This window comes from Oncorhynchus keta, chromosome 19 (assembly GCF_023373465.1).
Source record: "Oncorhynchus keta strain PuntledgeMale-10-30-2019 chromosome 19, Oket_V2, whole genome shotgun sequence".
NCBI classification, from domain to species: domain Eukaryota; kingdom Metazoa; phylum Chordata; class Actinopteri; order Salmoniformes; family Salmonidae; genus Oncorhynchus; species Oncorhynchus keta.
In genome coordinates this window covers 3277314-3301860 of record NC_068439.1, presented here as the reverse complement: position 1 = coordinate 3301860, position 24547 = coordinate 3277314, and the positions used below count along the sequence as shown (strand labels likewise).

The following is a 24547-nucleotide window of genomic DNA, read 5'->3' as shown; positions in this document are numbered from 1 at the left end:
GTTCTCTGGAAGATAATGGGCTCTATGCGTTCTCTGGACAATAATGGCCTCTATGCATTCTCTGGACAATAATGGGCTCTCTGCGTTCTCTGGAAGATAATGGGCTCTATGCGTTCTCTGGAAAATAATGGTCTCTATGCGTTCTCTGGAAGATAATGGGCTCTATGCATTCTCTGGACAATAATGGGCTTTATGCGTTCTCTGGACAATAATGGGCTCTCTGCGTTCTCTGGAAGATAATGGGCTCTATGCGTTCTCTGGAAGATAATGGGCTCTATGCGTTCTCTGGAAGATAATGGGCTCTATGCGTTCTCTGGAAGATAATGGGCTCTATGCGTTCTCTGGAAGATAATGGGCTCTATGCGTTCTCTGGAAGATAATGGGCTCAAAGCTTTCTCTGGAAGATAATGGGCTCTATGCGTTCTCTGGAAGATAATGGGCTCTATGTGTTCTCTGGAAAATAATGGGCTCTGTGTGTTCTCTGGAAAATAATGGGCTCTATGTGTTCTCTGGAAAATAATGGGCTCTATGTGTTCTCTGGAAGATAATGGGCTCTATGCGTTCTCTGGAAGATAATGGGCTCTATGCGTTCTCTGGAAAATAATGCAACTCGGTGGGAGGGTAGATCCACGACGCGCTGCCTTCCACGTCATTCATTATTTTCCTTAGAAGAGCCAGGCAGGAATGATGAATGCCTTCTCTTCAATGTCCAAGATGGAACCAATGCCTCTGCATTCCCATTAGAAGCAATTTAGGCATTTTGCTAACAGTTATCTACAAATTGATCCAACTAAGTGTTCCTCCCACTGAGACTGTTGCACGTGAACTGGAGTCTGAGCAATGAATAAAATTGACAATGTTTTTTATTTGATTTTTTAGATGAAATTGGACACAGTTCTTTCAGAGAGATGATACTTTCAAGCTTGCAAGGCTAATTTTGGGGGATATTTACAAGATGTTTATCTGTAAAACGCTTCCCGCAGTCCTGGGCAATCTCAGTCCTCGGGTCCATGATTGATGTCACACTTTTCCCACATTTCTAGCAAACACAGCTGATTAAACAAATTGCATGTTTAACTGAAGATGATGATTAGTTCATTATTGGTGTGTTAGCTGGTGCTGGGTGCAAAGCTGTGACACCAATCAGGCGCCCGAGGATTGGAGTTGCCCAGGTCTGAGTCTATATAGACTGTATAGTTCTACAGATCAGGAATATGCTGTAACGTCTTAATAGACATGGTCCCCACCTGTCCTTTGCTGTCTGGGACTGGCTTTTAAGTCTATAAAGACAGATGTGTGTCTCTTCCTGCTTGACTGCCATCTCCACTGCACCCCTGTCCACAATCAGGCAGAAACATGGTAAGAACATCTCCCCTCTCCCTTCTCCCCTCTCCCTTCTCCCTTCTCCCCTCTCCCTTCTCCCTTCTCCCTTCTCCCTTCTCCCTTCTCCCTTCTCCCTTCTCCCCTCTCCCTTCTCCCCTCTCCCTTCTCCCCTCTCCCTTCTTCCCTCTCCCTTCTCCCCTCTCCCTTCTCCCCTCTCCCTTCTCCCCTCTCCCCTCTCCCCTCTCCCCTCTCCCTTCTCCCCTCTGCCTTCTCCCCTCTCCCCAATCAGGCAGAAACATGGTAAGAACATCTCCCCTCCCCCTTCTCCCCTCTCCCCTCTCCCCTCTCCCTTCTCCCTTCTCCCTTCTCCCTTCTTCCCTCTCCCTTCTTCCCTCTCCCTTCTCCCCTCTCCCTTCTCCCCTCTCCCTTCTCCCCTCTCTCCAATCAGGCAGAAACATGGTAAGAACATCTCCCCTCTCCCTTCTCCCCTCTCCCTTCTCCCCTCTCCCCAATCAGGCAGAAACATGGTAAGAACATCTCCCCTCTCCCTTCTCCCTTCTCCCCTCTCCCTTCTCCCCTGTCCCCTCTCCCCTGTCCCCTCTCCCCTCTCCCCTGTCCCCTCCCCTGTCCCCTGTCCCCTCTCCCCTGTCCCCTCTCCCCTGTCCCCTGTCCCCTCTCCCCTCTTACTTCTTCCCTCTTCCATCTCCCCAATCAGGCAGAAACATGGTAAGAACCTCTCCTATCTCCCCTCTCCCCTCTCCCATCTCCCATCTCCCATTTACCCTCTCCCCTCTCCCCTCTCCCCTCTTCCCTCTCCCCTCTTCCCTCTCCCCTCTTCCCTCTTCCCTCTCCCTTCTTCCCTCTCCCCTCTCCCCTCTTCCCTCTCCCCTGTCCCCTTTGAGAGTTCAAACCCCCGAGCTGACAAGGTACAAATCTGTCGTTCTGCCCCTGAACAGGCAGTTAACCCACTGTTCCCAGGCCGTCATTGAAAATAAGAATTTGTTCTTAACTGACTTGCCTGGTTAAATAAAGGTAAAAAAAATAAAAAAAATAAAAAAAAATCTCAGATTTTCCCTCTTCCATCTCCTCTCTTCTCTCTCCCCTCTCCCCTGTCCCATCTCCCCTCTCCCATCTCCTCTCTTCCTTCTCCCCTCTCCCCTCTCCCATCTCCTCTCTTCCTTCTCCCCTCTCCCCTCTCCCCTCTCCCTTCTTCTCTCTTCCATCTCCTCTCTCCCCTCTCCCCTGTCCCATCTCCCCTCTCCCATCTCCTCTCTTCCTTCTCCCCTCTCCCCTCTCCTCTCTTCCTTCTCCCCTCTCCCCTCTCCCCTCTCCCTTCTTCCCTCTTCCATCTCCTCTCTCCCCTCTCCCCTGTCCCCTCTCCCCTCTTCCCTCTCCCATCTCCCATTTTCCCTCTTCCATCTCCTCTCTTCCCTCTCCCCTGTCCCCTCTCCCCTCTCCCCTCTCCCATCTTCCATCTCCTCTCTTCCCTCTCCCCTGTCCCCTCTCCCTTCTCCTCTCTTCCCTCTCCCCTGTCCCCTCTCCCCTGTCCCCTCTCCCATCTTCCATCTCCTCTCTTTCCACTCCCCTGTCCCCTCTCCCTTCTTCCGTCTTCCATCTTCTCTCTTCCCTCTCCCCTGTCCCCTCTCCCTTCTTCCCATCTTCCATCTTCTCTCTTCCTTCTCCCCTCTCCCCTCTCCCCTCTCCCATCTCCTCTCTTCCTTCTCCCCTCTCCCCTCTCCTCTCTCCCCTCTCCCTTCTTCCCTCTTCCATCTCCTCTCTCCCCTCTCCCCTGTCCCCTCTCCCCTCTTCCCTCTCCCATCTCCCATTTTCCCTCTTCCATCTCCTCTCTTCCCTCTCCCCTGTCCCCTCTCCCCTCTCCCCTCTCCCATCTTCCATCTCCTCTCTTCCCTCTCCCCTGTCCCCTCTCCTTCTCCTCTCTTCCCTCTCCCCTGTCCCCTCTCCCCTGTCCCCTCTCCCATCTTCCATCTCCTCTCTTCCCACTCCCCTGTCCCCTCTCCCTTCTTCCGTCTTCCATCTCCTCTCTTCCCTCTCCCCTGTCCCCTCTCCCTTCTTCCCATCTTCCATCTCCTCTCTTCCCTCTCCCCTCTCCCCTCTTCCTTCTCCCTTCTCCCCTCTCCCATCTCCCATTTTCCCTCTTCCATCTCCTCTCTTCCCTCTCCCTTCTCCCCTCTCCCTTCTTCCCTCTTCCATCTCGCCACTCAGGCAGAAAGGTGGAAGCTAAAAGGATGCTCCGGTTGACAGGGGCTCAATGACTCAAGGTCACAGCATTTAACAGACAAAGACAATAGGCTTATCTAACTACTTTCCTCTGTCCTCCCATCATCAGCGATGCCGGTCACAGACCCTGAGTGACAGCTCCTCGATTTATGTTAATCACAAGGCTCTGTTGTTCAAATCAACTACCTTGCTGTGGTTAAAACCTGATGTTAAGGACAAAAGAAACTCGGAGAAGATCACATGACCTTTCTCTCCCGTTTGTTTTATATTTATCTTTTTGAGAGTACCTACTTTAGTTTAAAGGGACTGACTATGAAGCGTAATTCGGAGTCCACAGAGGCAGAGTCACGATAGTCTGGTGTCCCATTGTGACATAGCTAGGCGTCAATCGGCGGGGGACTCACACAGCCCCGGACACGCACCTCACCTACATTCCCAACCACTGCCGCTCATACGCATCCTCTATTCATTTGAAAGTGTTGACAGTTGAAGAAATTACTTGAGTCACGCAGACGATTCAAACATATGAAAACCAATATACGTTGTGGACTCTGATTGACCCGTACATCTCTCTGGATAGGAGTGTCTGCTAAATGACCACACCATGAACATTTACAGCAGTCATACTGAATCAACATTACAGATACAGAGAGAATTCATACCTACAGACTTTCCCCACGTTTTGTTGTGTATCAGCCTGAATTTAAAGGTCTGGTATGTGACTAGAGATATACTGTATATTACAGGTCTGGTGTATAACTAGAGATATACTGTATATTACAGGTCTGGTGTATAACTAGAGATATACTGTATAGTAAAGGTCTGGTATATAACTAGAGATATACTGTATAGTAAAGGTCTGGTGTATAACTAGAGATATACTGTATATTACAGGTCTGGTGTATAACTAGAGATATACTGTATAGTAAAGGTCTGGTATATAACTAGAGATATACTGTATAGTAAAGGTCTGGTGTATAACTAGAGATATACTGTATATTACAGGTCTGGTGTATAACTAGAGATATACTGTATATTAAAGGTCTGGTGTATAACTAGAGATATACTGTATAGTAAAGGTCTGGAAAATAACTAGAGATATACTGTATATTAAAGGTCTGGTGTATAACTAGAGATATACTGTATAGTAAAGGTCTGGTATGTGACTAGAGATATACTGTATATTAAAGGTCTGGTATATAACTAGAGATATACTGTATAGTAAAGGTCTGGTATATAACTAGAGATATACTGTATATTAAAGGTCTGGTGTATAACTAGAGATATACTGTATATTAAAGGTCTGGTATATAACTAGAGATATACTGTATATTACAGGTCTGGTGTATAACTAGAGATATACTGTATATTAAAGGTCTGGTATATAACTAGAGATATACTGTATATTAAAGGTCTGGTATATAACTAGAGATATACTGTATATTACAGGTCTGGTATGTGACTAGAGATATACTGTATATTAAAGGTCTGGTGTATAACTAGAGATATACTGTATATTAAATGTCTGGTATGTGACTAGAGATATACTGTATATTAAAGGTCTGGTGTATAACTAGAGATATACTGTATATTAAAGGTCTGGTGTATAACTAGAGATATACTGTATATTAAAGGTCTGGTATATAACTAGAGATATACTGTATATTAAAGGTCTGGTATGTGACTAGAGATATACTGTATATTAAAGGTCTGGTATATAACTAGAGATATACTGTATATTAAAGGTCTGGTATGTGACTAGAGATATACTGTATATTAAGGGTCTGGTATATAACTAGAGATATACTGTATATTACAGGTCTGGTATATAACTAGAGATATACTGTATATTAAAGGTCTGGTATATAACTAGAGATATACTGTATATTAAAGGTCTGGTATATAACTAGAGATATACTGTATATTAAAGGTCTGGTGTATAACTAGAGATATACTGTATATTAAAGGTCTGGTATGTGACTAGAGATATACTGTATATTAAAGGTCTGGTATATAACTAGAGATATACTGTATATTAAAGGTCTGGTATATAACTAGAGATATACTGTATATTAAAGGTCTGGTGTATAACTAGAGATATACTGTATATTACAGGTCTGGTATATAACTAGAGATATACTGTATATTAAAGGTCTGGTATATAACTAGAGATATACTGTATATTAAAGGTCTGGTGTTTGCCAAAGAGAATAGACAGGAGCGATGAAAGTCAAACTCCCCTTCAACACTAGCTGACAGGCTGCAGGTCTCTCTGGAGAAGCCTGTCTTAGCCAACCAATTTGATGGTAGCTTTCTGTAACCAGCCAACTGAACTGTACTAAAGCCAGACCTTTCCAGTGCTTTCCAGGGACAAGGACAACTACTGTTTACTGTGTCTGAGGATGTGATCAGGCCTTTCCAGTGCTTTCCAGAGACAGACACAGTAAACAGTAGTTTTCTCTGAGAATGTGATCAGCTAGGGGAGCACAGAGAGAGGAACAGTGGGTTAACTGCCTTGTTCAGGGGCAGAACGACAGAGTTTTACCTTGTCAGCTCAGGGATTCAATCCAGCCACCCTTCGTTTACAAGCCCAATGCTCTAAACACTAGGCTACCTGCCTCTTCTAACCACTAGACTACCTGCCTCCTCTAACCACTAGGCAAGCTGCCTCCTCTAACCACTAGGCTACCTGCCTCCTCTAACCACTCGGCTACATGCCTCCTCTAACCACTAGGCTACCTGCCTCCATTAACCACTAGGCTACCCTGTCTCCTCTAACCACTAGACTACCTGCATCCTCTAACTACTAGGCTACCTGCCTCCTCTAACCACTAGGCTACCTGCCTCCTCTAACCACTAGGCTACCTGCCTCCTCTAACCACTAGGCTACCTGTCTCCTCTAACCACTAGGCTACCTGCCTCCTCTAACCACTAGGCTACCTGCCTCCTCTAACCACTAGGCTACCTGCCTCCTCTAACCACTAGGCTACCTGCCTCCTCTAACCACTAGGCTACCTGCCTCCTCTAACCACTAGGCTACCTGCCTCCTCTAACCACTAGACTACCTGCCTCCTCTAACCACTAGGCTACCTGTCTCCTTTAACCACTAGGCTACCTGCCTCCTCTAACCACTAGGCTACCTGCCTCCTCTAACCACTAGGCTACCTGTCTCCTCTAACCACTAGACTACCTGCCTCCTCTAACCACTAGACTACCTGTCTCCTCTAACCACTAGGCTACCTGCCTCCTATAACCACTAGGCTACCTGCCTCCTCTAACCACTAGGCTACCTGTCTCCTCTAACCACTAGACTACCTGCCTCCTCTAACCACTAGACTACCTGTCTCCTCTAACCACTAGGCTACCTGCCTCCTATAACCACTAGGCTACCTGCCTCCTATAACCACTAGGCTACCTGTCTCCTCTAACCACTAGACTACCTGCCTCCTCTAACCACTAGACTACCTGCCTCCTCTAACCACTAGGCTACCTGCCTCCTATAACCACTAGGCAACCTGCCTCCTATAACCACTAGGCTACCTGCCTCCTCTAACCACTAGGCTACCTGCCTCCTATAACCACTAGGCTACCTGCCTCCTATAACCACTAGGCTACCTGCCTCCTATAACCACTAGGCTACCTGCCTCCTATAACCACTAGGCTACCTGCCTCCTATAACCACTAGGCTACCTGCCTCCTATAACCACTAGGCTACCTGTCTCCTCTAACCACTAGGCTACCTGCCTCCTATAACCACTAGACAACCTGCCTCCTCTAACCACTAGGCTACCTGTCTCCTCTAACCACTAGACTACCTGTCTCCTATAACCACTAGACTACCTGTCTCCTATAACCACTAGACTACCTGCCTCCTCTAACCACTGGGCTACCTGTCTCCTCTAATCACTAGACTACCTGTCTCCTATAACCACTAGACTACCTGTCTCCTCTAACCACTAGGCTACCTGTCTCCTCTAACCACTAGACTACCTGTCTCCTCTAACCACTAGGCTACCTGTCTCCTCTAACCACTAGGCTACCTGTCTCCTCTAACCACTAGGCTACCTGTCTCCTCTAACCACTATGCTACCTGCCTCCTCTAACCACTAGGCTACCTGCCTCCTCTAACCACTAGACTACCTGCCTCCTCTAACCACTAGGCTACCTGTCTCCTCTAATCACTAGACTACCTGTCTCCTATAACCACTAGACTACCTGTCTCCTCTAACCACTAGGCTACCTGTCTCCTCTAACCACTAGACTACCTGTCTCCTCTAACCACTAGGCTACCTGTCTCCTCTAACCACTAGGCTACCTGTCTCCTCTAACCACTAGGCTACCTGTCTCCTCTAACCACTAGGCTACCTGCCTCCTCTAACCACTAGACTACCTGCCTCCTCTAACCACTAGGCTACCTGCCTCCTCTAACCACTAGGCTACCTGTCTACTCTAACCACTAGGCTACCTGCCTCCTCTAACCACTAGGCTACCTGCCTCCTCTAACCACTAGGCTACCTGTCTCCTCTAACCACTAGGCTACCTGCCTCCTCTAACCACTAGGCTACCTGCCTCCTCTAACCACTAGGCTACCTGCCTCCTCTAACCACAAGGCTACCTGCCTCCTCTAACCACTAGGCTACCTGCCTCCTCTAACCACTAGACTACCTGCCTCCTCTAACCACTAGGCTACCTGTCTCCTTTAACCACTAGGCTACCTGCCTCCTCTAACCACTAGGCTACCTGCCTCCTCTAACCACTAGGCTACCTGTCTCCTCTAACCACTAGACTACCTGCCTCCTCTAACCACTAGACTACCTGCCTCCTATAACCACTAGACTACCTGCCTCCTATAACCACTAGGCTACCTGTCTCCTCTAACCACTAGGCTACCTGCCTCCTCTAACCACTAGGTTACCTGCCTCCTCTAACCACTAGGCTACCTGCCTCCTCTAACCACAAGGCTACCTGCCTCCTCTAACCACTAGGCTACCTGCCTCCTCTAACCACTAGACTACCTGCCTCCTCTAACCACTAGGCTACCTGTCTCCTTTAACCACTAGGCTACCTGCCTCCTCTAACCACTAGGCTACCTGCCTCCTCTAACCACTAGGCTACCTGTCTCCTCTAACCACTAGACTACCTGCCTCCTCTAACCACTAGACTACCTGTCTCCTCTAACCACTAGACTACCTGCCTCCTATAACCACTAGACTACCTGCCTCCTCTAACCACTAGGCTACCTGTCTCCTCTAACCACTAGACTACCTGCCTCCTCTAACCACTAGACTACCTGTCTCCTCTAACCACTAGGCTACCTGCCTCCTATAACCACTAGGCTACCTGCCTCCTATAACCACTAGGCTACCTGTCTCCTCTAACCACTAGGCTACCTGTCTCCTTTAACCACTAGACTACCTGCCTCCTCTAACCACTAGGCTACCTGCCTCCTATAACCACTAGGCAACCTGCCTCCTATAACCACTAGGCTACCTGCCTCCTCTAACCACTAGGCTACCTGCCTCCTATAACCACTAGGCTACCTGCCTCCTATAACCACTAGGCTACCTGCCTCCTATAACCACTAGGCTACCTGCCTCCTATAACCACTAGGCTACCTGCCTCCTATAACCACTAGGCTACCTGCCTCCTATAACCACTAGGCTACCTGTCTCCTCTAACCACTAGGCTACCTGCCTCCTATAACCACTAGACTACCTGCCTCCTCTAACCACTAGGCTACCTGTCTCCTCTAACCACTAGACTACCTGTCTCCTATAACCACTAGACTACCTGTCTCCTCTAACCACTAGGCTACCTGCCTCCTATAACCACTAGGCAACCTGCCTCCTATAACCACTAGGCTACCTGCCTCCTCTAACCACTAGGCTACCTGCCTCCTATAACCACTAGGCTACCTGCCTCCTATAACCACTAGGCTACCTGCCTCCTATAACCACTAGGCTACCTGCCTCCTATAACCACTAGGCTACCTGCCTCCTATAACCACTAGGCTACCTGTCTCCTCTAACCACTAGGCTACCTGCCTCCTATAACCACTAGACTACCTGCCTCCTCTAACCACTAGGCTACCTGTCTCCTCTAACCACTAGACTACCTGTCTCCTATAACCACTAGACTACCTGTCTCCTCTAACCACTAGGCTACCTGTCTCCTCTAACCACTAGACTACCTGTCTCCTATAACCACTAGACTACCTGCCTCCTCTAACCACTAGGCTACCTGTCTCCTCTAATCACTAGACTACCTGCCTCCTATAACCACTAGGCTACCTGCCTCCTATAACCACTAGGCTACCTGCCTCCTATAACCACTAGGCTACCTGCCTCCTATAACCACTAGGCTACCTGCCTCCTATAACCACTAGGCTACCTGCCTCCTATAACCACTAGGCTACCTGTCTCCTCTAACCACTAGGCTACCTGCCTCCTATAACCACTAGACTACCTGTCTCCTCTAACCACTAGGCTACCTGCCTCCTCTAACCACAAGGCTACCTGCCTCCTCTAACCACTAGGCTACCTGCCTCCTCTAACCACTAGACTACCTGCCTCCTCTAACCACTAGGCTACCTGTCTCCTTTAACCACTAGGCTACCTGCCTCCTCTAACCACTAGGCTACCTGCCTCCTCTAACCACTAGGCTACCTGTCTCCTCTAACCACTAGACTACCTGCCTCCTCTAACCACTAGACTACCTGTCTCCTCTAACCACTAGACTACCTGCCTCCTATAACCACTAGACTACCTGCCTCCTCTAACCACTAGGCTACCTGTCTCCTCTAACCACTAGACTACCTGCCTCCTCTAACCACTAGACTACCTGTCTCCTCTAACCACTAGGCTACCTGCCTCCTATAACCACTAGGCTACCTGCCTCCTATAACCACTAGGCTACCTGTCTCCTCTAACCACTAGGCTACCTGTCTCCTTTAACCACTAGACTACCTGCCTCCTCTAACCACTAGGCTACCTGCCTCCTATAACCACTAGGCAACCTGCCTCCTATAACCACTAGGCTACCTGCCTCCTCTAACCACTAGGCTACCTGCCTCCTATAACCACTAGGCTACCTGCCTCCTATAACCACTAGGCTACCTGCCTCCTATAACCACTAGGCTACCTGCCTCCTATAACCACTAGGCTACCTGCCTCCTATAACCACTAGGCTACCTGCCTCCTATAACCACTAGGCTACCTGTCTCCTCTAACCACTAGGCTACCTGCCTCCTATAACCACTAGACTACCTGCCTCCTCTAACCACTAGGCTACCTGTCTCCTCTAACCACTAGACTACCTGTCTCCTATAACCACTAGACTACCTGTCTCCTCTAACCACTAGGCTACCTGCCTCCTATAACCACTAGGCAACCTGCCTCCTATAACCACTAGGCTACCTGCCTCCTCTAACCACTAGGCTACCTGCCTCCTATAACCACTAGGCTACCTGCCTCCTATAACCACTAGGCTACCTGCCTCCTATAACCACTAGGCTACCTGCCTCCTATAACCACTAGGCTACCTGCCTCCTATAACCACTAGGCTACCTGTCTCCTCTAACCACTAGGCTACCTGCCTCCTATAACCACTAGACTACCTGCCTCCTCTAACCACTAGGCTACCTGTCTCCTCTAACCACTAGACTACCTGTCTCCTATAACCACTAGACTACCTGTCTCCTCTAACCACTAGGCTACCTGTCTCCTCTAACCACTAGACTACCTGTCTCCTATAACCACTAGACTACCTGCCTCCTCTAACCACTAGGCTACCTGTCTCCTCTAATCACTAGACTACCTGCCTCCTATAACCACTAGGCTACCTGCCTCCTATAACCACTAGGCTACCTGCCTCCTATAACCACTAGGCTACCTGCCTCCTATAACCACTAGGCTACCTGCCTCCTATAACCACTAGGCTACCTGCCTCCTATAACCACTAGGCTACCTGCCTCCTATAACCACTAGGCTACCTGTCTCCTCTAACCACTAGGCTACCTGCCTCCTATAACCACTAGACTACCTGCCTCCTCTAACCACTAGGCTACCTGTCTCCTCTAACCACTAGACTACCTGTCTCCTATAACCACTAGGCTACCTGTCTCCTCTAACCACTAGGCTACCTGTCTCCTCTAACCACTAGACTACCTGTCTCCTATAACCACTAGACTACCTGCCTCCTCTAACCACTAGGCTACCTGTCTCCTCTAATCACTAGACTACCTGTCTCCTATAACCACTAGGCTACCTGTCTCCTCTAACCACTAGGCTACCTGTCTCCTCTAACCACTAGGCTACCTGTCTACTCTAACCACTAGGCTACCTGCCTCCTCTAACCACTAGGCTACCTGCCTCCTCTAACCACTACCCTGGTGCCCATAGCTCTCTCTCTGTGCTCCCCTAGCTCTCTCTGTGCTCCCCTAGCTCTCTCTGTGCTCCTCTAGCTCTCTCTCTGTGCTCCTCTAGCTCTCTCTGTGTGCTCCTCTAGCTCTCTCTCTGTGCTCCTCTAGCTCTCTCTCTGTGCTCCTCTAGCTCTCAATTCAATTCAATTCAATTCAAGGGCTTTATTGGCATGGGAAACATGTGTTAACATTGCCAAAGCAAGTGAGGTAGACAACATACAAAGTGAATATATAAGGTGAAAAACAACAAAAATGAACAGTAAACATTACACATACAGAAGTTTCAAAACAGTAAAGACATTACAAATGTCATATTATATATATATATATATATACAATGTACAAATAGTTAAAGGACACAAGATAAAATAAATAAGCGTAAATATGGGTTGTATTTACAATGGTGTTTGTTCTTCACTGGTTGCCCTTTTCTCGTGGCAACAGGTCACAAATCTTGCTGCTGTGATGGCACACTGTGGAATTTCACCCAGTAGATATGGGAGTTTTTCAAAATTGGATTTGTTTTCGAATTCTTTGTGGATCTGTGTGATCTGGGGGAAATATGTATCTCTAATATGGTCATACATTGGGCAGGAGGTTAGGAAGTGCAGCTCAGTTTCCACCTCATTTTGTGGGCAGTGAGCACATAGCCTGTCTTCTCTTGAGAGCCATGTCTGCCTACGGCGGCCTTTCTCAATAGCAAGGCTATGCTCACTGAGTCTGTACATAGTCAAAGCTTTCCTTAAGTTTGGGTTAGTCACAGTGGTCAGGTATTCTGCCACTGTGTACTCTCTGTGTAGGGCCAAATAGCATTCTAGTTTGCTCTGTTTTTTTGTTAATTGTTTCCAATGTGTTAAGTAATTATCTTTTTGTTTTCTCATGATTTGGTTGGGTCTAATTGTGCTGTTGTCCTGGGGCTCTGTAGGGTGTGTTTGTGTTTGTGAACAGAGCCCCAGGACCAGCTTGCTTAGGGACTCTTCTCCAGGTTCATCTCTCTGTAGGTGATGGCTTTGTTATGGAAGGTTTGTGAATCGCTTCCTTTTAGGTGGTTGTAGAATTTAATGGCTCTTTTCTGGATTTTGATAATTAGTGGGTATCGGCCTAATTCTGCTCTGCATGCATTATTTGGTGTTTTACGTTGTACACGGAGGATATTTTTGCAGAATTCTGCGTGCAGAGTCTCAATTTGGTGTTTGTCCCATTTTGTGAAGTCTTGGTTGGTGAGCGGACCCCAGACCTCACAACCATAAAGGGCAATGGGCTCTATCACTGATTCAAGTATTTTTAGCCAAATCCTAATTGGTATGTTGAAATTTGTTTCTTTTGATGGCATAGAATGCCCTTATTGCCTTGTCTCTCAGATCGTTCACAGCTTTGTGGAAGTTACCTGTGGCGCTGATGTTTAGGCCAAGGTATGTATAGTTTTTTGTGTGCTCTAGGGCAACAGTGTCTAGATGGAATTTGAATTTGTGGTCCTGGTGACTGGACCTTTTTTGGAACACCATTATTTTGGTCTTACTGAGATTTACTGTCAGGGCCCAGGTCTGACAGAATCTGTGCATAAGATCTAGGTGCTGCTGTAGGCCCTCCTTGGTTGGTGACAGAAGCACCAGATCATCAGCAAACAGCAGACATTTGACTTCGGATTCTAGCAGGGGGAGGCCAGGTGCTGCAGACTTTTCTAGTGCCCGCGCCAATTCGTTGATATATATGTTGAAGAGGGTGGGGCTTAAGCTGCATCCCTGTCTAACCCCACGACCCTGTGTGAAGAAATGTGTGTGTTTTTTGCCAATTTTAACCGCACACTTGTTGTTTGTGTACATGGATTTTATAATGTCATATGTTTTACCCCCAACACCACTTTCCATCAGTTTGTATAGCAGACCCTCATGCCAGATTGAGTCGAAGGCTTTTTTGAAATCAACAAAGCATGAGAAGACTTTGCCTTTGTTTTGGTTTGTTTGGTTGTCAATTAGGGTGTGCAGGGTAAATACATGGTCTGTTGTACGGTAATTTGGTAAAAAGCCAATTTGACATTTGCTCAGTACATTGTTTTCATTGAGGAAATGTACGAGTCTGCTGTTAATAATAATGCAGAGGATTTTCCCAAGGTTACTGTTGACACATATTCCACGGTAGTTATTGGGTTCAAATTTGTCTCCACTTTTGTGGATTGGGGTGATCAGTCCTTGGTTCCAAATATTGGGGAAGATGCCAGAGCTAAGTATGATGTTAAAGAGTTTTAGTATAGCCAATTGGAATTTGTTGTCTGTATATTTGATCATTTCATTGAGGATACCATCGACACCACAGGCCATTTTGGGTTGGAGGGTTTTTATTTTGTCCTGTAACTCATTCAATGTAATTGGAGAATCCAGTGGGTTCTGGTAGTCTTTAATAGTTGATTCTAAGATCTGTATTTGATCATGTATATGTTTTTGCTCTTTATTCTTTGTTATAGAACCAAAAAGATTGGAGAAGTGGTTTACCCATACATCTCCATTTTGGATAGATAATTATTCGTGTTGTTGTTTGTTTAGTGTTTTCCAATTTTCCCAGAAGTGGTTAGAGTCTATGGATTCTTCAATTACATTGAGCTGATTTCTGACATGCTGTTCCTTCTTTTTCCGTAGTGTATTTCTGTATTGTTTTAGTGATTCACCATAGTGAAGGCGTAGACTCAGGTTTTCCGGGTCTCTATGTTTTTGGTTGGACAGGTTTCTCAATTTCTTTCTTAGATTTTTGCATTCTTCATCAAACCATTTGTCATTATTGTTAATTTTCTTCGGTTTTCTATTTGAGATTTTTACATTTGATGGGGAAGCTGAGAGGTCAAATATACTGTTAAGATTTTCTACTGCCAAGTTTACACCTTCACTATTACAGTGGAACGTTTTACCCAGGAAATTGTCTAAAAGGGATTGAATTTGTTGTTGCCTAATTGTTTTTTGGTAGGTTTCCAAACTGCATTCCTTCCATCTATAGCATTTCTTAATGTTACTCAGTTCCTTTAGCTTTGATGCCTCATGATTGAGTATTGCTCTGTTTAAGTAGACTGTGATTTTGCTGTGGTCTGATAGGGGTGTCAGTGGGCTGACTGTGAACACTCTGAAAGATTCTGGGTTGAGGTCAGTGATAAAGTAGTCTACAGTACTACTGCCAAGAGATGAGCTATAGGTGTACCTACCATAGGAGTCCCCTCGAAGCCTACCATTGACTATGTACATACCCAGCGTGCGACAAAGCTGCAGGAGTTGTGACCCGTTTTTGTTGGTTATGTTGTCATAGTTGTGCCTAGGGGGGTATATGTGGGAGGGGATGCTGTCACCTCCAGGCAGATGTTTGTCCCCCTGTGTGCTGAGAGTGTCAGGTTCTTGTCCGGTTCTGGCATTTAGGTCGCCACAGACTAGTACATGTCCCTGGGCCTGGAAATGATTGATTTCGCCCTCCAGGATGGAGAAGCTGTCTTCATTAAAATATGGGGATTCGAGTGGGGGGATATAGGCAGCACACAGGAGGACTTTTTTCTCTGTTAGGATAATTTCCTTTTGAATTTCTAGCCAAATGTAGAATGTTCCTGTTTTGATTAATTTAATGGAGGGAGTTAGGTCTGCTCTATACCAAATTAGCATACCCCCTGAGTCTCTTCCCTATTTCACACCTGGTAGTTTGGTGGATGGGACTACCAGCTCTCTGTAACCTAGAGGGCAACCAGTGGTTCCATCTCCTCTATACCAGGTTTCTTGCAGGATGACAATGTCTGTATTACCGATTTCTTTGGTGAAGTCCGGGTTTCTGCTCTTTAGGCCAAAGGCAGATGACCTCAGGCCTTGGATATTCCAGGATAATATAGTGAAGGCTTTTTGTTCCATAGAGTGTCCAATGTTGTTGGTCGTGGTTTGGCCTCAGGCCAGTAAGTGTGAGCAGAGCCTGCTGAGCATCTGGTACATGCCATTGGCTTGGGCGAGTGTGAGAGTGGGGGTTGGGACTGTTTGCCCGCTCACTACCTGGGCGTATGTGTGGCTTCCATGTTGAGGCCCTCTTTGCGGGGGTGGGGTGCATGGGGTGGGCAGGAGTTGGTGTGGGGTTGGGGTGGGGGTGTGGATGTGTCTGGGTGTACTGTGGTCTGGATGTAATTCCTCTTGGCGTGGGTCCTCTATGTGTAGGTCCATGGGGGGGTCCTGCAGATCTGGGAGGGTGTCTCGCTGGTCTGGGTGGGGAGTCTATTGATCTGTTGCTCCTGTGTGAAGTGTTGGGGATACGTTTGAGAGCGATGTCCTTTAGAGTCCTGGCAAAGGTGGGCACTGCTGCCTTGTAGAGGTGGACCTGGTCATAGAGGCTGTTCAAGTCCAGGGTGGAGTGGTGGGCCAGGAAAACATTTGGTTTTGAGGCACGGTCACGGGAAATACTTGCGTTTACCCGCTGTATTGTGGCAGGGTGGAAGTCTTTTGGTGGTAGCAGGGTGGAGATAACCACTTGTGCGTTGGGGAAAGTAGAAGAAGCCTTTTCAATCACTCCCTTCAGTGACCACCTCTCTAGTGGGTTGTTCTCTGTCACACGCCATCCCCCTCAACCTCTCCTCCATCCCCCTCACCCTCTCCTCCATCCCCCTCAACCTCTCCTCCACCAGCAGTCTGATCCTCTCCTCTAATGCTCTGTTCTTCTCCTGATTCTGCTCTTTTTCCTGTTGAAGTTGTCTCACCACAGTCCAGAGTGCAGATATGTCTCTGTCCACCTCCAGCTCTCCGGGTCTGGTTAAGGGGGTGTTGTTGTGCTGGACTGTTGTCTGGGTCTGTGCTGACTGAAGTGTAATCACCTGCTGTTCCAGCTCCACCTGTCTTGCCTCCAGCTGGGTGAATTTGTCCTTCATTTCAATGAGGGAGTGGTAGTCTGTGCTGGGAGGGTGACTCTCCGCTGGGGGTTGCTCGTCTGTGGTGTTACATAATGAAGAGGTCTGGTTTGACCCGCTCGGGGTGGGGGTATCTTTATCAAGGGAGAGCTTCTCCTGTTGGGCTAATTCTTTGATTAGGTGAAAGTCCAGCTGAAACTGTTTGGGGTTACTCTGTACCATCACTGTTCCGGACTTATAGATATTTATATTACTTGACTCAGAGTCCTCGTTATCAAGTATTCTGAGTTTCTACCCCTCGTTAACCCCGGTTCTCTTAACAGAGGGGTAGTGTGCTAATATAGCACTGTGCCATGCCAGGGGATGGTTTGTGTGGAAGATAAGGTTGCTGATGTTCCCATTTTTGTAATAGTCAGCAAAAAGTGTCTCTTGATTTTCCATAAGGAGCTTCATTTTGTAAACTTTTCTTGACTTCTCATTCTTTACATGCAAAGGGTACAGTATTTTAATTGCCTCTGAACAGCGGGAGGGAGCTTCTAAGGCCTCTCCATTTGGTTGGGGTAGACTGTGTGACTCTCCTGCCATTGTTGGGCTAATGGGCTTTGACACCTCTCACTTGACACGTCAGTGCTAGTTGAAGCTGTATCAAGCTTGGCAGAATTATGTTAGAATTCAGTCCTTATAAAGTAATGTTGTGTATTTTTCTTCTTGGCTTTTGGAAATAAGATATAGTTTCAGACTAAGCATTACTCACTCAGTTCCAGGTTGGATGGTGTTTTCAGGTTTCTGTTGTTTTCCAGAGAATTTGCTGTATAGAGTAAAAATCCTTGGTAGTTGTGAACCTTCCAGGTGATTCCGTAATTCCGTCCAAAATCAGGTTGTAGGTTTTAAGTTTTGATTTGAAGTAGGGGTTATGTTGTAGAGGGTAGAATCCAGTATGTGTTCCAGACAAAAAATCCAAGTTTATCTAACTCTTAATCTATCTTTTTTTTTTAAAGAAAATGCTGAAAAATGCAGGAGCTGATCTGATCCTGACCTCTGCGCTCTGTCTCTCTCTCTCTGTGTTCCTCTAGCTCTCTCTCTGTGCTCCTCTAGCTCTCTCTCTGTGCTCCTCTAGCTCTCTCTCTGTGCTCCCCTAGCTCTCTCTGTGCTCCCTAGCTCTATCTCTCTGTGCCCCCTAGCTCTCTCTCTCTGTGTTCCTCTAGCTCTCTCTCTGTGCTCCTCTAGCTCTCTCTCTGTGCTCCCCTAGCTCTATCTCTCTGTGCTCCCCTAGCTCTCTCTCTGTGTTCCTCTAGCTCTCTCTCTGTGCTCCTCTAGCTCTCTCTCTGTGCTCCTCTAGCTCTCTCTCTGTGCTCCCTAGCTCTCTCTGTGCTCCCCTAGCTCTATCTCTCTGTGCCCCCTAGCTCTCTCTCTGTGCTCCCCTAGCTCTCTCTCTGTGCTCCCCTAGCTCTCTCTCTGTGCTCCCCTAGCTCTCTCTGTGCTCCCCTAGCTCTCTCTCTCTGTGCTCCCTAGCTGTCTCTCTGTGCTCCCCTAGCTCTCTCTCTGTGCTCCCCTAGCTCTCTCTTTGTGCTCCCCTAGCTCTCTCTCTCTGTGTTCCCCTAGCTCTCTCTCTTTGTTCCCCTAGCTCTCTCTCTGTGCTCCCCTAGCTCTCTCTCTGTGCTCCCCTAGCTCTCTCTCTCTGTGCTCCCCTAGCTGTCTCTCTGTGTTCCCCTAGCTCTCTCTCTGTGCTCCCCTAGCTCTCTCTCTCTGTGCTCCCCTAGCCCTCTCTCTCTGTGCTCCCCTAGCCCTCTCTCTCTGTGCTCCCCTAGCTCTCTCTCTGTGCTCCCCTAGCTCTCTCTCTGTGCTCCCCTAGCTCTCTCTCTGTGCTCCCCTAGCCCTCAATCTCTCTGTGCTCCCCTAGCCCTCAATCTCTCTGTGCTCCCCTAGCCCTCTCTCTCTCTGTGCTCCCCTAGCCCTCTCTCTCTGTGTGCTCTTCTAGCTCTTTGGCCCTATTTTTGTAACTTGTTCCATTAGTTGTAGTCAGAATAACAGTGATATACTTCTTTACATTGGTATTATGTCAAACATGTAAATGTCTAGTGCCTTCAGAATGTATTCCTACCCCTTGACCTATTCCACATGTTGTTTATGTTTTTATTTATTTTATTAAAATAAATAAATAACTAATTTACATAAATATTCACACCCCTGAATCAATACATGTTAGAATCCCCTTTGGCAACGATTTATAGCTCTTTCTGGATAAGTCTCTAAGAGCTGGGAGTCTTTCTGGATAAGTCTCTAAGAGCTGGGAGTCTTTATGGATAAGTCTCTAAGAGCTGGGAGTCTTTCTGGATAAGTCTCTAAGAGCTGGGAGTCTTTCTGAGTACGTATCTAAGAGCTGGGAGTCTTTCTGGATAAGTCTCTAAGAGCTGGGAGTCTTTCTGGATAAGTCTCTAAGAGCTGGGAGTCTTTCTGGATAAGTCTCTAAGAGCTGGGAGTCTTTCTGGATAAGTCTCTAAGAGCTGGGAGTCTTTCTGGATAAGTCTCTACGAGCTGGGAGTCTTTCTGGATAAGTCTCTAAGAGCTGGGAGTCTTTCTGAGTACGTCTCTAAGAGCTGGGAGTCTTTCTGAGTACGTCTCTAAGAGCTGGGAGTCTTTCTGAGTACGTATCTAAGAGCTGGAGTCTTTCTGAGTACGTCCCTAAGAGCTGGGAGTCTTTCTGAGTACGTCTCTAAGAGTTGGGAGTCTTTCTGGATAAGTCTCTAAGAGCTGGGAGTCTTTCTGGATAAGTCTCTAAGAGCTGGGAGTCTTTCTGAGTACGTCTCTAAGAGCTGGGAGTCTTTCTGAGTACGTCTCTAAGAGCTGGGAGTCTTTCTGAGTACGTCTCTAAGAGCTGGGAGTCTTTCTGAGTACGTCTCTAAGAGCAGGGAGTCTTTCTGGATCAGTCTCTAAGAGCTGGGAGTCTTTCTGAGTACGTCTCTAAGAGCTGGGAGTCTTTCTGAGTACGTCTCTAAGAGCTGGGAGTCTTTCTGAGTATGTCTCTAAGAGCTGGGAGTCTTTCTGGATCAGTCTCTAAGAGCTGGGAGTCTTTCTGAGTACGTCTCTAAGAGCTGGGAGTCTTTCTGAGTACGTCTCCAAGAGCTGGGAGTCTTTCTGGATAAGTCTCTAAGAGCTGGGAGTCTTTCTGAGTATGTCTCTAAGAGCTGGGAGTCTTTCTGGATCAGTCTCTAAGAGCTGGGAGTCTTTCTGAGTACGTCTCTAAGAGCTGGGAGTCTTTCTGAGTACGTCTCCAAGAGCTGGGAGTCTTTCTGGATAAGTCTCTAAGAGCTGGGAGTCTTTCTGAGTACGTCTCTAAGAGCTGGGAGTCTTTCTGGATCAGTCACTTACAGGCTTCCTTCTTTTCACTCTGTCAATTAGGTTTAGTATTGTGGAGTAACTATGATGCTGTTGATCAATCCTCAGTCTTCTCCCATCACAGCCATTACACTCAGTCGCTGTTTTAAAGTCACCATTGACCTCATGGTGAAATCACTGAGAGGTTTCCTTCCTCTCCGGCAACTGAGTTAGGAAGGATGCCTGTATATTTGTAGTGACTGGGTGTATTGATACATTTTTTATACCCATCTACCAATAGTTGTCCCTCATTGCGAGGTATTGGAAAAACTCCCTGGTCTTTGTGGTTGAACCTTGAAATTCACTGCTCGGCTGTGGAACCTTAAAGATTGTTTATTTTTTATATTTGTTATTTATTTAACCTTTATTTAACTAGACAAGTCAGTTGAAAACAAATTCTTATTCACAATGACGGCCTCCCAAAAGGCAAAAGGCCTCCTGTGGGGACGGGAGATAATACAAATTAAATATACAAATACAGGACAAAACACACATCACGATAAGAGAGACACCACAACACTACATAAAGAGAGACGCCACAACACTACATAAAGAGAGACACCACAACACTACATAAAGAGAGACACCACAACACTACATAAAGAGAGACACCACAACACTACATAAAGAGAGACAACACAACACTACATACAGAGAGACAACACAACACTACATAAAGAGAGACACCACAACACTACATAAAGAGAGACAACACAACACTACATAAAGAGAGACAACACAACACTACATAAAGAGAGACAACACAACACTACATAAAGAGAGACACCACAACACTACATAAAGAGAGACAACAACACTACATAAAGAGAGACGCCACAACACTACATAAAGAGAGACACCACAACACTACACTACATAAAGAGAGACACCACAACACTACATAAAGAGAGACGCCACAACACTACATAAAGAGAGACACCACAACACTACATAAAGAGAGACACCACAACACTACATAAAGAGAGACACCACAACACTACATAAAGAGAGACACCACAACACTACATAAAGAGAGATACCACAACACTACATAAAGAGAGACACCACAACACTACATAAAGAGAGACACCACAACACTACATAAAGAGAGACACCACAACACTACATAAAGAGAGACACCACAACACTACATAAAGAGAGACACCACAACACTACATAAAGAGAGACACCACAACACTACATAAAGAGAGACACCACAACACTACATAAAGAGAGACACCACAACACTACATAAAGAGAGACACCACAACACTACATAAAGAGAGATACCACAACACTACATAAAGAGAGACACCACAACACTACATAAAGAGAGACACCACAACACTACATAAAGAGAGACACCACAACACTACATAAAGAGAGACACCACAACACTACATAAAGAGAGACACCACAACACTACATAAAGAGAGACACCACAACACTACATAAAGAGAGATACCACAACACTACATAAAGAGAGACACCACAACACTACATAAAGAGAGACACCACAACACTACATAAAGAGAGACACCACAACACTACATAAAGAGAGACACCACAACACTACATAAAGAGAGACACCACAACACTACGTAAAGAGAGACACCACAACACTACATAAAGAGAGACACCACAACACTACACTACATAAAGAGAGACAACACAACACTACACTACATAAAGAGAGACACCACAACACTACATAAAGAGAGACAACACTACGTAAAGAGAGACAACACTACGTAAAGAGAGACAACACAACACTACGTAAAGAGAGACACCACAACACTACGTAAAGAGAGACAACACAACACTACATAAAGAGAGACAACACAACACTACGTAAAGAGAGACACCACAACACTACATAAAGAGAGACACCACAACACTACATAAAGAGAGATACCACAACACTACATAAAGAGAGACACCACAACACTACATAAAGAGAGACACCACAACACTACATAAAGAGAGACACCACAACACTACATAAAGAGAGACAACACAACACTACATAAAGAGAGACACCACAACACTACATAAAGAGAGACACCACAACACTACATAAAGAGAGACACCACAACACTACATAAAGAGAGACACCACAACACTACATAAAGAGAGACACCACAACACTACATAAAGAGAGACACCACAACACTACATAAAGAGAGACACCACAACACTACATAAAGAGAGACAACACAACACTACATAAAGAGAGACAACACAACACTACATAAAGAGAGACACCACAAAACTACATAAAGAGAGACACCACAACACTACATAAAGAGAGATACCACAACACTACATAAAGAGAGACACCACAACACTACATAAAGAGAGACACCACAACACTACATAAAGAGAGACACCACAACACTACATAAAGAGAGACACCACAACACTACATAAAGAGAGACACCACAACACTACATAAAGAGAGACACCACAACACTACACTACATAAAGAGAGACAACACAACACAACACTACATAAAGAGAGACACCACAACACTACATAAAGAGAGACACCACAACACTACGTAAAGAGAGACACCACAACACTACGTAAAGAGAGACACCACAACACTACATAAAGAGAGACACCACAACACTAAGTAAAGAGAGACACCACAACACTACATAAAGAGAGACACCACAACACTACGTAAAGAGAGACACCACAACACTACATAGAGACAACACAACACTACATAAAGAGAGATACCACAACACTACATAAAGAGAGACACCACAACACTACATAGAGACAACACAACACTACATAAAGAGAGACACCACAACACTACGTAAAGAGAGACACCACAACACTACATAGAGACAACACAACACTACATAAAGAGAGATACCACAACACTACATAAAGAGAGACACCACAACACTACATAAAGAGAGATACCACAACACTACATAAAGAGAGATACCACAACACTACATAAAGAGAGACACCACAACACTACATAAAGAGAGACACCACAACACTACATAAAGAGAGACACCACAACACTACATAAAGAGAGACACCACAACACTACATAAAGAGAGATACCACAACACTACATAAAGAGAGACACCACAACACTACATAAAGAGAGACACTACAACACTACATAAAGAGAGACACCACAACACTACATAAAGAGAGACAACACAACACTACATACAGAGAGACAACACAACACTACATAAAGAGAGACAACAACACTACATAAAGAGAGACAACACAACACTACATAAAGAGAGACGCCACAACACTACATAAAGAGAGACACCACAACACTACATAAAGAGAGACACCACAACACTACATAAAGAGAGACACCACAACACTACATAAAGAGAGACACCACAACACTACATAAAGAGATATACCACAACACTACATAAAGAGAGACACCACAACACTACATAAAGAGAGACACCACAACACTACATAAAGAGAGACACCACAACACTACATAAAGAGAGACACCACAACACTACATAAAGAGAGACACCACAACACTACATAAAGAGAGACACCACAACACTACATAAAGAGAGACACCACAACACTACATAAAGAGAGATACCACAACACTACATAAAGAGAGACACCACAACACTACATAAAGAGAGACACCACAACACTACATAAAGAGAGACACCACAACACTACATAAAGAGAGACACCACAACACTACATAAAGAGAGATACCACAACACTACATAAAGAGAGACACCACAACACTACATAAAGAGAGACACCACAACACTACATAAAGAGAGACACCACAACACTACATAAAGAGAGACACCACAACACTACATAAAGAGAGACACCACAACACTACATAAAGAGAGACACCACAACACTACATAAAGAGAGACACCACAACACTACATAAAGAGAGACACCACAACACTACACTACATAAAGAGAGACAACACAACACAACACTACATAAAGAGAGACAACACAACACTACATAAAGAGAGACACCACAACACTACATAAAGAGAGACAACACAACACTACATAAAGAGAGATACCACAACACTACATAAAGAGAGACACCACAACACTACATAAAGAGAGACACCACAACACTACATAAAGAGAGACACCACAACACTACATAAAGAGAGACACCACAACACTACATAAAGAGAGACACCACAACACTACATAAAGAGAGACACCACAACACTACATAAAGAGAGACACCACAACACTACATAAAGAGAGACACCACAACACTACATAAAGAGAGACACCACAACACTACATAAAGAGAGACACCACAACACTACGTAAAGAGAGA

The 24547-nt window shown here is 45.9% G+C and overlaps 1 long non-coding RNA gene across 13 annotated transcripts; it reads right to left on the bottom strand.

Moving 5' to 3' along the window:
- Window positions 1-6363: 6363 nt before the first annotated feature.
- Window positions 6364-10420, bottom strand: LOC127909127 (uncharacterized). Of its 13 annotated transcripts, XR_008069818.1 has the most exons (6): window positions 8627-8870; window positions 8327-8351; window positions 8027-8251; window positions 7827-7926; window positions 6677-6726; window positions 6365-6601 (listed from the first exon to the last, which is right to left on the bottom strand). It is a non-coding gene; the product is annotated as an uncharacterized LOC127909127 (long non-coding RNA). The 13 variants fall into 13 exon arrangements; XR_008069817.1 differs by lacking the exon at window positions 6677-6726; XR_008069827.1 differs by lacking the exons at window positions 8327-8351; window positions 8627-8870 and adding an exon at window positions 8502-8613 and having other exon boundaries at window positions 7827-8001; window positions 8077-8201.
- Between the last annotated feature and the right edge of the window lie 14127 nt (window positions 10421-24547).